At 38.8% G+C, this 9,602-nt stretch overlaps 1 protein-coding gene across 1 annotated transcript in view; it reads left to right on the top strand.

Annotated features, from left to right (window-relative positions):
* The first annotated feature begins 4,834 nt into the window (after nt 1–4,834).
* Nucleotides 4,835–9,602, top strand: part of trim2a (tripartite motif containing 2a) — a 23,853-nt gene continuing 19,085 nt past the window's right edge. Inside the window, exon 1 of the mRNA XM_031863060.1 lies at nt 4,835–4,974. The gene's annotated coding sequence lies outside the window, so the exon portion shown is untranslated. The remainder of the gene's footprint in view (nt 4,975–9,602) is intronic.

Here is a 9,602-nt window from a genome sequence, read left to right as displayed (position 1 = left end):
TCCTATATATATATATATATATATATATATATATATATAAAAGAAAGGGAATAACAAATATTGACCCAATTTCAGCCTGTGTTCTCTCACACACACACACACACTCTGTCCCCTTCTCTCCACACGGGATTTTGTTTCAGTTGACACTAACAAGGTAATGATGGCAGATGTTAGTTCATCTGGTTTTCACTATCCATTAGCATTGATTGTACTTTATGTTCAGTTATTGTAGCACAATCTATTTCCACCTCCCTACGCTCGTATTTTGAATATAATTCATACAGCAGTTAGTTAAAGATGAATTTGATTGATTTTTAAATTTTCTATTTCCTATAGATATTACAATAATATCGTTATCATTAATTCTTTTGGCCATAATAATCCTGTAGCATGAATCTGATATTGTGACAGACACAAACCAAATGTATGCGGTAGAGTTATTTATAGTAAAACAGGTCCTGACAGCAGAACAGAACCACTTTGATTATTGAGCCTCGGCCTTGAAACCACCAGGGTGCAGCAGAGTATCTCGAGTGTCAGCCGACCCGTTAAAGACCCTCATCCTGTTCTCTTATTTGTTTTTAGGTTTTAAAATGCAGCTTTAGCAGCTGCATACTTTGCAATAATTTAGTTGTTTTTGGATACAGTTTTTGACGTAAGGCTTTCAATATCATCATAATGGATAGATGTGACTTTAGCTGCATTTGAAGGTTTGATCTGGAGTTTCACACCTTCTATATTTATATGTCCTTACAGACAAGTTAACCACTTTCAATTACAAAAAAGTCACTCTGGCCTTTTGCAGTTTCTTTATAAAATTGTAGGACGTACCTTTGTCTTTTACATTCTCTCCTGAGCTGGTTCATTCAGCCATGTCGAGGCCAATCTCTTCATTCTGAATTAATAAAATCCTCTGAGATTTTCTCTTCCAGAAGCAGAACTGAAGTTTCCGGAGAGCAGTGAACCTCAAGGAACATGTGCTTTCTTGATAACTAGTAGAAATAAATGATTAATATAATGGACAAAAAGCTAGAATACCAAGCATACTGTTGTGTGATATGTCTACTGTATATAAGCTATATGCTAGAGGCATTGACCAGCATGTAATGTATAGCATGAGATGTCAAAGGTCTGGTGACTCGGCCTGTTTATCTCCAGATCAAAGTTGCTGTGTGTGAGGGATTATGCTCCTCTCAATCCCTCTTTATCCTGCAGCTCAACCGGACATCTGAGGAGCAGGATCTTTACTTTCACGGGTATTTTCCCTTTTTACACGTCAACCACAACATACATCTGCTTGGTTTTTTTTATTTTTTATTTCGATGGATAAAAGAGCAGCTCGAGCATGTTCTCCTGCTTGTCAAGAATGAAGGCATGAAGCAGACAAGTGGGATCGGACAACAACGTGGACAGGAGGGAGGCCTCAGCAGCAGCATCCCTAGAAAGAGTGAGTCGCAACTTCTGTCTGTTTTATGAGCAATTATCACGACAGCAATTAGTTTCTGGGTGTTTAGAAACAAAAAAGAACATCTTTTTCTGGTCCCTTTCAAATCCTCCTGCTCTGAACGTTTGCGTATTTGCAACCAAAATACAAAATTGTAAAATTAAATTATGGCCCCTGAAAATGAGGCTCTGACCTTTCACTGCATTTTTTTTTTGTAAGCCTGCAATCTTGAGTTCATGTGAGTTCACTCTTCAGAGATGGTTTGCTTTGTAACATCAGGTGACAGTCTATTCAGAGTTGTACCGCAGTGTGTCCCACTGATGACCTTAACCCCCTGTCACTTTAAAGGACAGAGTGTCCCATCAAATCTCTCTGACCTTTAAAATACACTATACACATAAATAAATACATGCCAACATGCTGGGATTTCTTGGACTCATTCTACTACAGCTACAGGGATTATCAGTGAGAGATCAACAAAAGACCACTGAGATTAGCAGCCAATTCAAATACAACGGGCTATTTGTAGAGGAATGTCCAGACTGTACCTTTTAAAAATCATCCAATAAAGATACGCACTTTCAAAATACTTGTCCACGCCTTCTTCCTTCTGTCTTCAGATCTACATGACATGAACGCATGGTGAGAGTCAGGACACTGAACTGACCCCAGAGACGCTGAGAGAGACACGAGGCAGAAAGAGACAACTGGAGGAAGTAGACATGGGGTGAGACACATACAGTTGTATTTTAAAGTTCATGTGATGAACTGCTTCCCTTTCCTGTTTGGACGCTCTTCCTTATGTTGGATTACAGAGCTGAAAATGTTGTCTCTTTCTTTAGTTTGGTAATATTATTGCAGCTTTTTAAACTATTTCGATAATCGTTTCAGTCCTTCTTAAGCAAAGATGACAAACATTTTCTGGCTCCAGCTTGAGAAATGTGATCGCTTGCTGCTTATGTGCCATATCTTTGGGTTCTGTATTAAGAATTAGAATTTTTTTTGTTGTATACACAATATGATAATCAGAATAAGTGTTGGCTTTTGCTCAAATATATTCCACACATTATCATTGCTGCTATTTAAATGGGATATTAAAGTACCACTAATTGCATCACAAGTGGTTTCTGAAAGCACATGATTTATTTTATACTTGAATTTTTAAAAGCTTCTTAGACACGGCAATTATTTTTAATAAGGTAAAAAGCCTCCGTATCAGCGCATTCTCTGAGTCAAGGTCCAATTTTATAGTAAGTCTCATATATAGCACAAAGGTTGTGTTACTGTAAATATAGTTTCCTGTTCTGCTATCAGAACATCTCATCACTGTAAGAGTAGAGTTAGTTCAAATAAACTGCATATTTAGCAGTTTTTCCTGGTTACAGTCGCTTCATTTAGGTAGTACTGTACATTTACCAGCAGTCTTCCTGATAACGGTTTCACTGTAATGTGCCATTCCCACATCAAACTTTCATTGCGATTTGGTTGTCAACATATGTTCAATCAAAACGGCATGAATGAGACAATAGAAGTTGGTCAATTATTCAGCAGCCATTCACAGGACTCTCTCTGCTGATCCCGCCATGCTCGGCTGGACTAATGACAGCAGCAGCTGCAGACGGCTGCAACCGGAGCAGCAGGAAATGATGTTCAAATTATGCTCTGAATATTCTGGTTCTGTCCTTAAACTCTGGAGTAGGTCGGAGCCGGGTTTGCAGGATCACCACACATCGGTGAAACTTGAGGTGCAGGAGTCATTGACTGTTTACATCTTGTTTCTTTGATGCTGTGATTTCTTCATCTAGTTCACTCAAGGCAAAATACATCATTGGTTTGTTTCCCATTTTGAAGTTAAAGCATATGTGTATTGTCTCGTCACAGTTTAATTTCTCTTGTTTAATCCTCTAAACTAGAGCAAACATCTGTTGTGCATCTAAGCTGTTTGATTGGACTCTAAGTTTGAGTTCTATAGCAGTTAGAGTACCTGTTGAGTTATTTAAAGAAAAAAGAAATCTTTGCACTGAGCCTGTGATTGTGCACTGCATGCTAAGCAGGTGTCCTTTGACTGTGACACACACACACACACACACACACACACACACACACATTAGTTTTGCGAGGCCTTCAGATGCGTCTCGATCACTCCCTCCCCCACACGTCCAAACAATAGACCTTACCGCCTTTTTTTCTATCAGACGAAATGTGTAATGGAAAAGGAATGCAAATAACTTGTTTCTGTCTTTCATGTCTTTTCTTTTTTCTTTTTTTTAATCTGAAAAGAGTCTTTCATGGACTGCTGCATAATCTAGGGTTGTCATGGCAATATCTTCCCTCATAAGAGGGGAGGGGCTTGACTGGAAACCACAGTTACTATACTGGTGCTGGGACGTCCCATCAGGAGTAGAGATCTTCACCAATTTTTGTAATTTTAAACAATTTTTTTTTAAATATAATTTGTTCTTGTTTATAAAAGATATTTTTGTGATTATATTTTTTATACACCGTGCGTCTGTTCTCAGCTAAAGTTTGACATTTTAGGAACTATTATTTTTCACTGTCTGGAACACCAACAATAATAATAAACTTTATTGAAGTGCACCGTTCATAAAAGAAATGCAGCACAAAGTGCTTTACGATAAGGGGAAATATACTTAGAACTATACTTAGAATGAACATAGAAATTGGGTAAATAAGATAAAAAATTTGACGAAATAAAATACATAGAACGAATAAAATGGAAAATAAAACCCACTGAATAATGATAATAACAATGGACTCATATTTGCAGCATGCACATAAACGATACAATACACACGGCAGCAGCATCAACGAGTCTCTTCTACTCTAATCTTTTATTTCTACGTCTGTGGTGGAGATTGGAATTTCTAAGACGAAAACTATTTTCACCTTGAGTTCACAATCATCCAGTGGGTTAACTAGCCTGGAGGTAAAAAGAGGTAAGAGGTGAAGATCAACAGACAGAGGTCAGAGGTCAGACATGCACAAAAGGCCAAACATCAGTGGTGACTATAAAAGGGTAAAAGACTTAATGTACCTCAGAAACAGGGGAAATCCTAAATTCTCTCAAATTGTAACTACACACAACACCTAAACATCAGCAGGTCTCTTTCTTTTAGTTCATCAAACAGGACATGACACAGACGGCCTGTAAAACCACTGAAGGGGAAAAACAGAAATAATTTACGAATGCTATTTTAACACGTGGATGTAATATTGATGAGTTTGTTTTTTTTCTTTTATCGTGACTGGATTAGCTCTAACTGCATCCGGCTGCGGGTGCCTTTCCCTTTTATTTTGTCGGCGGGTCGGATCCCTTTAATAAGTGAGGTGGAAGCGGCTCTCAGGTCAGCTTCAGTTTGTGCGTGCAGAGCAGCAGACAGGACGGCGGAGGAAGACACGACCACAGCAGTTCAACTGGGAAAAGTCCAGAAAGGATCACCGCCTGTCATCTGATACACATCCGCATGCGTCGTTGTAGTTTTCACACCGGCGGATAAAATAACATTTAGGTGAGTGAATCGCATCGTTATGCGTGTCTTTCTTCAGAAAACGTGAGCTGAGATTGAAATGCACGTCCACTTGATTCTATGCGGGACTTTTGGATAAATGCACAAGCCACAAGGAACTTTAAAACAAAAAATGCGGAATTACATTTCTGGATTAACATTAAATATGCATCCAATCGTACAAAGTGCTACACTTTCTGTGTTGTGTGCAAACTGAGGAGTTCAATCGTCCAATTTACAGCAACAGCAGGTCTTTTCCCGGTACATGTCTGCAGCATGATGAGCAGCAGGCTCTTGTGTGTGTGTGTGTGTGTGTGTGTGTCAGCATCTTAAATCTGTAGAAACGTGAATGGACCTCTGTACTGATGCACTTCATGACTTATGAGTCAAACTGGATCTTGTGCATCACAGGGCTTGGTGTTTTTTTTGTTTTATGTGCATTATTTCATGTGCATATGCACTCGGTGTCGATAAATATTCAGATGTAGTGTCACAAAAGGAGACTTCAGCTGTAAGGTTACTTGTGCAAATAACGTGGAAGTAGAGCAATTGTATGTTTTCTTGCTATTTAAGAAGGGATATTTAGTTTTCAGTGATGATTTTATTGCTTTTAATTGAACTTTTGAGTAAGTGCAGTTAGATTTGATATTAAAGTTGAATACAGCTTTCCACACAAGTGAAATAATCTGAATAATTATTGCATTTGAACTACTTGACTGCTTGAATTTATGGCAGCTAAATTGCTTTTTCTGGCAACAACGGGTCAAACTGTCGGCTAAGAGTCTGATTCATTCTGGAAAATAAGTGCTTTGGTTCTAGCAAGGCCAGCGAAACTAAGTCTATCATGTATAATCCAACATCGACAGACTTGACAGGTGAGAAAGGAAAGGCAGTTGATGCTCATCAACAAACAAACATTCAAAAAGTCTATATCTTGCTTTTGACTTAACGATCAATATACAGTAGCAGAATCTCTGTAAAAACTGTAGAAACATTCCTCAAAATAAACATGCTGCTCATGTTCTTGATGATGTTAATTCAATCAAAGTCAGCTAGTTATGTTTTTAGTCTCTGCACTATTGTTAGTGGTCAGCAGGGGATCTCTTCCGCTTCCAAAAGGGCGAGCAAGGTTTAGGAACCAGTGCTTTAAAAAGCTGTTTACAGGAATTAGTAGACATGTTGGATGATGCACTCCTCTGCTTTCAGTCTGTCTGCTAAGGCAGGCTAATCAACTCCTGGTTCTTCGTAGTTAAATATGAAAGTGGGGCCTTCTCATCTAACTTTTTGCAAGTTATACCAAAATGCTGAACTGTTAACTTTCAGCTTGAACACTTTTATCAAGTGAACACAGCAAAGATGATTTCTAGACTGGATAATTATTCAATAACCATGATTAATTGATCGGAACAATTCTTTATGCATCACTCGATAAAGATAATGTTGAGTTGCAGCACTGTTGGCACATCACCGAGCCACATTCACGTAATTAGATGGCTCCACTCATCCTCATGGATGAAGTTAAAGTGGATTGACGTCTCATTACATTTGACTGCTCCCTCCTCTGTCTCAGCGTGTGAGTGTCCGTCTCCTCCTTTTCATGTCTGAGCGCTCGTCTTTCTACCGCAGCTGTTTCTTTCAGTCATTGTGACATTAGAGGCGCTTGAGTGCAGTGAGTGATTCTGCTAACAGGAAGTAGAGGTGATTTAGTAAAGGCTGCATAGCTCTCCCACCACTGCAGTACGCTGTGCTGCAGCTGCAGCGCTGCAACTGTGGGAGTATTCTGCTAATCTAGGAAGCCGCCAAGATGACTCACTGCACTGAAGTAATGCAACATGTACATTTACCCCTCACTGTTGCATACAATACTTGGCTGATTTGTCACAATGCATTACATGTCCTACATAAAGGCTGCTCAGTAAACACCTCCAGTCCAATAATCACCACCAACTGTATCTGGTCAGAGGCTTTTCTGACATATTGACAACAAATACTAAATATTACAGGCTTAACGAAGGTTAAATTAGTGTTGGTATTAAATCTGTCACAGACAGAAATGTATTGCAGCGTCACGTATCGAAAACTGGCATCGAATGTATCCTCCAATTCTCTTCTTTACGTCTTTGAGTTCTGATTGAAATTATTTTGCTAAGTTTTGTTTGGACAATATTTAACTATCCTAATTTAAAAAAAAAAAAAAAACTCTTGTAGAATATCAAGTTATATAAAGGTATCAAAGTATTGACTGGACTAGCACTAGTATTAAAAAATGTCAAGCAATGCAATAGGTCTAGGTCGGATTTAATAACTAACTATTGTTTGATTGATATCTACTTGTTAAATTTACTTTCATTTAGTTGTGTTTACATCATTTTGTGAAGTTAATCCAACTTAAAAATGGCACTTTGGTAATTAACTATTTCTTTCCAAGTGTATGAAGATTTGTGACCGTGGTCTAGGTGTGTATTTTAATTTTACCGTCTCTCCTGGAATCCCTTTTTTTTTCTTTATATAGTAAGGTGACAGTGAGCATTTGATCAACCAGATAAAGGCTCACATCTGTTTCCATTGCAAATGTCGACTGGTGGTGTTATTGATGTTTTCATTCAGCTCGTCCAGTGACTGGAGGCCCTGCCGCCTTAATGGCCTGTGACACTTTAACCTCTCAGGACCAATGGGCATCGGTGCTGTTAGCTCCACAGCGACCTGTGTCTGGTTAAAGCTAATCGATTAGCATTGGTCATCAGCCAGTTTAGCCACGTTTGACTGAATAGTAGCTCAATGTCTGAAGTATTTGGAGAAGCCACAGTGTGTTAAGGGTTGTAACATTCACTGCAAAACACAGTAGGAACTTCAGGGCTTGACACTTGTTCACTTAGACAGCTGTTTAATCGGTGGATACTGCACAAACTGTAGCAAAACTCACAAGTGTGATTAAAACAGAGTGCCACAAAGAATGTTATCAATTGATCAAGTCAGTTGTCTTTTTGTTTAAAGGTGTACTGTGTAAGATGTAGTCACCTGCTCCAAACTAATGTGGGGGGGGGACCACCGAAGTAGTCTCCTGGTTGTGGAGAGGGCAGAAAGATAATGTGTGGTTTTTTTTTTTTGGTTTTTTTTCTCCTGCTATTTTGTATTTTATCCAATAAACGAACCATCAAAACTTACACAGTCCCTGTACCTCCAACGTGATTGACAAGCCCTCCGGCTCTACTTCTTCGACTCACTGCTGCCTCTCGAGGTAAAAGTAGTATTACAAGACAGGACGGTCCAGAGCTAGCTGGTTAGCATGCTCATCTAAGTGGATATCTCTGCAACACAATACAGAGAGGTCTTTGACACAATGTCGAAACTATAACATTAAATAAAACGAGATACGTAGTAGTTGGTTGTATTATGCTCTCTACTTGGTATCGATCTTCTCGTCTTACTCTTGGCAAGAAATAAGTGTATTTCCCAAAAATGTTAAAATAATCATTTAATCTATGAAATGTAAAATTGCGGAAAATCGGCTAGTACAATTTCCAAAACCCCCAAATATTCACATTTGAAAAGCAGCAAATTCTCAACGCACACACTGATTATTCTGTAACATCCAGCTTTATAATGTCTGGGACTGAGGCTGCGATTATGCGAGTTCTGATAAATTGGCTTTAAATTGAGACTTCCTTTTATAGCAACAAATACTTCCTGTGCTGTCCGTCACAGCTCCGGCTCAGTGTTTCTGCATTCTCTAACGAGCACCGTCACAATGTAAAGTGCATGTCGTGCTCCAGCCAGCAGGGGATATCAGCGTTGCACAAAAGGAACATTGCCCACCCAAATAATTACCATAAGGACCAACGATGCTTCTGAAGCAAACCCAGATTTTGATGACTTTTTTTCAGCTGATTGGTTTTATTTGAAAACAAACAAAAACAGGTTGTTCATTTCAGTTCTCCCTCCGTATGTTCTTTTGCATCAAGGTCGAGCAACTTGTCTTCGTTTTCTTTGCTCAAGGGAACGAGAGAAGTAGTAGTTATATCAACACTAACAAATCCACAAATTGTATTCTTGTTTTATCTATTGTCTAATTTTCTGCACACTGGGACACTATTAATCACTGGACTCCCTTTAATTACTCGCACTATCTCCTGCTGGATTGTTAATTTAGCATAAAACATTACATTTAGTTAGTTCTCTGTGCTTTTCACATGCATTTTTCTTATTTTTGATCACCTCTTCATGCTCTAAGCCTAAGGGATCAAAGTGGCATCATTACTTTGGTAGTTGTGTTGTTAATTATATACCATATGTATGTATGTATGTATGTATTAGCTAGTTGTGGATTCAGATTCTGGAGAGATGTTTAGCCGGTTTACTTTTACTTGTTTACGCAAATGACAGTCACGTAAAGCTAAGTTTAAAAATAATTGATTGATAGTATGGCCTGTGTCCACGTGGAGCCATTTTCTATGCTGTATGTAATCCGGTTAAGTGGGAGTGGATGTAGAGAGGGAAAACGGATGCATTTGGATAATTACGTCAAACATTGTTTGTGGCCTGCCAATAAGATTAAAGCTCTCAAGAAATGGGGAAACTCTCGAGGTGTGTGTGTGTGTGTGTGTGTGTGTGTGTGTGTGTGTGTGTGTGTG

The sequence above is a fragment of the Anarrhichthys ocellatus genome, unplaced genomic scaffold (assembly GCF_004355925.1).
Source record: "Anarrhichthys ocellatus isolate YVR2014 unplaced genomic scaffold, GSC_Weel_1.0 scaffold28, whole genome shotgun sequence".
NCBI classification, from domain to species: domain Eukaryota; kingdom Metazoa; phylum Chordata; class Actinopteri; order Perciformes; family Anarhichadidae; genus Anarrhichthys; species Anarrhichthys ocellatus.
This window is presented reverse-complemented; position numbering and strand designations above follow the sequence as displayed.